We start from the raw sequence: 3,458 nt of genomic DNA, 5'->3' as shown, positions 1-3,458 counted from the left end.
AGAGAGAGAGAGAGAGAGAGAGAGAGAGAGAGAGAGGAGAGAGAAGGAAAGAGAGAAAAAGCTGTTTCAAAACAAAAGCTACCCTAGACTGTCACTCCTCAAGGTAACACCTACCAAAAGCCTTTTAGAAGAAGTGTTATATATACTGTCGTCGAGAAGTGTAGGCCTACTGTAGTCGAGTATGTGTCTTATTTATATTGCATCGTATTACTTTGTTAATTGTATTCAAACATTTTTTCATAGGTTAGGCATCTGGTTCTTTGCAGTGCGTCTGAACAGGATTTCATTATTAAAGGTCTAGGCATCCATTAGCGCTCTCCTATTGAGTGCTATCTAAAATGAAAGGAGTTGTCCGATCCCAGACTTCTCGTTGGCCCAGACTCCCCTTCAAATGACGTATAGCCTGTGACGTCTATGCATTGGTTCATGCGAGTGTCTCAGAGGAGGCACTGGAGATTCAAAATAATGAACCACGAGCATGCTTTTGACAGAATTCAAGTTCGTTTAACGTACATTTTTTTAATATAAGCTCAAAAAAGACAGAACTGCGTATGGCCAAACAAAATAGCTTATGTGATTATTTTCTCACCGGCCAGGAATGGGAAAAGAGCGCGCGGGTCTGTTAGACGCGCAGAGCTCTGCGCTATTCCAACTTTTACGCACGGGGACCAAACCCAAACGTGACTCATGACTTCTGGCTCTCTCTACAACTCCAAGCATCACACCCTGTTGCGTTGTTCTCTTTTTTAGCAATCCACACAGAAGTGCATCTCAAATACTTGAATAGTCAAACCAAGTTAATCGAAAAACTTAATTGTGGATACAATTATCTAGAGACAAATACATTTTTGAGATTTTCTTTGAGATTTTAACTTTTAATTTTGATGACATTACCAAGAGTAGTCTGAGACTGAAGCGTTTTTCATTATAGTGGCACTCGTTCCTCTGAACGGTCTGTTTTACGCATTAAATCGTGCAAATCTCCAAAGGGTCGCCGGTTCCCCAGCAGTAGCAGCATCATCCTACCTTGGAACAGCTGTGTGGTCCTGCGCCCCCGTCCCGGAGAAGGATCCAGTCACCTCCGGCGTCTCCTGAAAGCCCTCGACAGGCTGAAAAGTTCTCAGCAAAGTTTCACAGGAAAGTTCTTTTTTCGTGCGTCTCATGAATCCTCTGAGAATGGCACACATCAAGGAAGAAACGAGCGGTACAGGCTGCTTCTCTTCACGTGGGAATGAATGAACACGTTCAGGGATGGATCTTCTTCGCTGCTCAGCTTGTCATTCTGCGAGTGGTGAGCTGCGTGCTTTTTAGAAGCACACACGCAAGACATCCCGGTGGGTAAACTTTTGTTGGCTTGATTCGTATCAAATAAATAAATACATAACTACCCTATACATAATAAAGCAGAACGTTTAAATTTCCCGCCCTGAGACAAGGAATACATGACTCAAAAAGAGGAAAATTGACACACACATTAACTCAGAGAAACAGCGCAGCAGACAACTTTGGCATTGTCATTCACATGAGAAAAAAAAAAAGTTACAAAACGTTGACTGTTTAAGTCAATTGTGTTTCAAATGTTGGCCTTAAAGGGGGTGTACGCAGGTCTCGTTTCCCCGACAGCGTCCAGGTTACAGGTTAGGGAGCAGGGAAGTAAGTGGTCAAAAGCTCTCGCCACTTCTCTACAACGCTGTTAGTTTCAGCTGTCTAATTCCTTCCAGACGACTGGACTGTGTACAGCCTCGTTTACGGTTCCTTTGGCTCCTGAGCCGTTTTGCCCGGCAGGAACAGATTGGAGTTGTTTTAATAGGGGGGAAGGGGCTCGGGATGAGGAGGAGCAAAGTGTGTGCGTGTGCGTTTGCGTACGCTTGTGTGTTTGTGCACGTGTTTCTGTTTGTGTGTGTGTGTGCGTGTGTGCGTGCGTGCGTGTGTGTGTGTGTGTGTGTGTGTGTGTGTGTGTGTGTGTGTGTGTGTGTGTGTGTGTGTGTGTGTGTGTGTGTGTGTGTGTGTGTGTGGTTTTATGTGTCAGAGAGAGAGAGAGAGAGAGAGAGAGAGAGAGAGAGAGAGAGAGAGAGAGAGAGAGAGAGAGAGAGAGAGAGAGAGAGAGAGAGAGAGAGAGAGAGAGAGAGAGAGAGAGAGAGAGAGAGAGAGAGAGAGAGAATAGGCTGATGCAGAGTTGGTCCATGGCATAGTCTACTCTCCCGATTTAATACAGACTGCTAGAGTCAGGAATAAGACGCTATTTAAAATTGCAGAGCAAAATAATGTAAGCCAAATGATTGGCGGTTCTAGCTGCCAGTCTCAGCTAAAATGCTGAGCTCTTTCAGTATTCCCTCTCAAATCGTAGAATTTGTGTACCGATGCAAATATAAATGAATAAAATGAAAATAAAACGAAGCCCTCACAACCCAATTGTTCGTTTGAATGACATATAGGTCTTTGCGTTTAATATGATATGAATGACCATCCAATTCATTCGCTTTGACGCGGTTACTGTATTTGGCCAGCAGGTTGCGCCACATAATTTAGAACCTCATCTCAGGCCAACATGTCTTACTGACATACTTCAGATGCAAAACAAACAGGTAGGCGCAAACGAAGCTGTCAGGGAATTTGTTAACAGCCACAGTATACCAAATAAACAAACAAAGAAAAATCTTCTAGGAAAAGATAAAACAATTCTCCACAGGCAATATTTTGCCCTTATTATAACGAACATGATGTTGCCCTATGGACCAAAGACCAGGACGTTCTACAAACAAACATCCCCCCCCCCCCCACCTCCCTTCTCCATTATCGTTTGCAAAACATTGTGAGGTTTTGTGAGCACATGCATTCAGCGAGCTGATGAATTGCAACGCCACAGCAAAGCCAAACCCCGAGAGGCTGCGATTGCTTATGCATATTGCTGTGAAAACACATGGCTTCCAAGCTCCGGTGGGTCCACTGAACGCAGCGCCAGCCAGCCACAGTCAGGGACCTGATTGTCATGAGGGCCGCACATTACTCGTTGCCTCCCCTCTCCCCCCCCCCCCCCCCCCCCCCTTATGTCTCTGTGTCCATTTTAGTTTATTTGAAATCCTGGGAGGATTCTAAGGGAAAAGTGAGACTTATATCATCCCGATGACGGTCCATCGAGGGCTCAATGTCCACAAAAGGGGAGCTGGATCAGAACAAGACTATTGGGCAACAACAGTTGAACACACGGTCAGCAGCCCAACACCGTTGTTGCATAACCAGAGCGTCAAACGCCATTGGCTCCCTGTAGGCTAAATCATTTATCTAATTAATGTAATCACATGATTGATGAATCCTGCATTATCTAACCTCCTCGATTGTTCTCCAGAACTCTCACGGCTATCAGCAGCTAGTCGTCCTTCTGCAGTTATGACACAAGGAGGGAGAGCTATAAAGGCCGTCACTGCACGGGCTTCAGGGCTGTCATGGGGGGGAAAAAA

General features: G+C 45.1%; 1 protein-coding gene across 1 annotated transcript in view; it reads right to left on the bottom strand.

Annotated features, from left to right (window-relative positions):
* Positions 1-1,791, bottom strand: part of has2 (hyaluronan synthase 2) — a 16,103-nt gene extending 14,312 nt beyond the window's left edge. The window contains exon 1 of the mRNA XM_060065173.1: positions 1,027-1,791. The gene's annotated coding sequence lies outside the window, so the exon portion shown is untranslated. The remainder of the gene's footprint in view (positions 1-1,026) is intronic.
* Between the last annotated feature and the right edge of the window lie 1,667 nt (positions 1,792-3,458).

The sequence above is a fragment of the Gadus macrocephalus genome, chromosome 11, assembly GCF_031168955.1.
Source record: "Gadus macrocephalus chromosome 11, ASM3116895v1".
In the NCBI taxonomy this organism is placed as follows: Eukaryota; Metazoa; Chordata; class Actinopteri; order Gadiformes; family Gadidae; genus Gadus; species Gadus macrocephalus.
The sequence above is the reverse complement of the archived record's forward strand: the minus strand, read 5'-3'. Positions and strand labels throughout refer to the sequence as shown.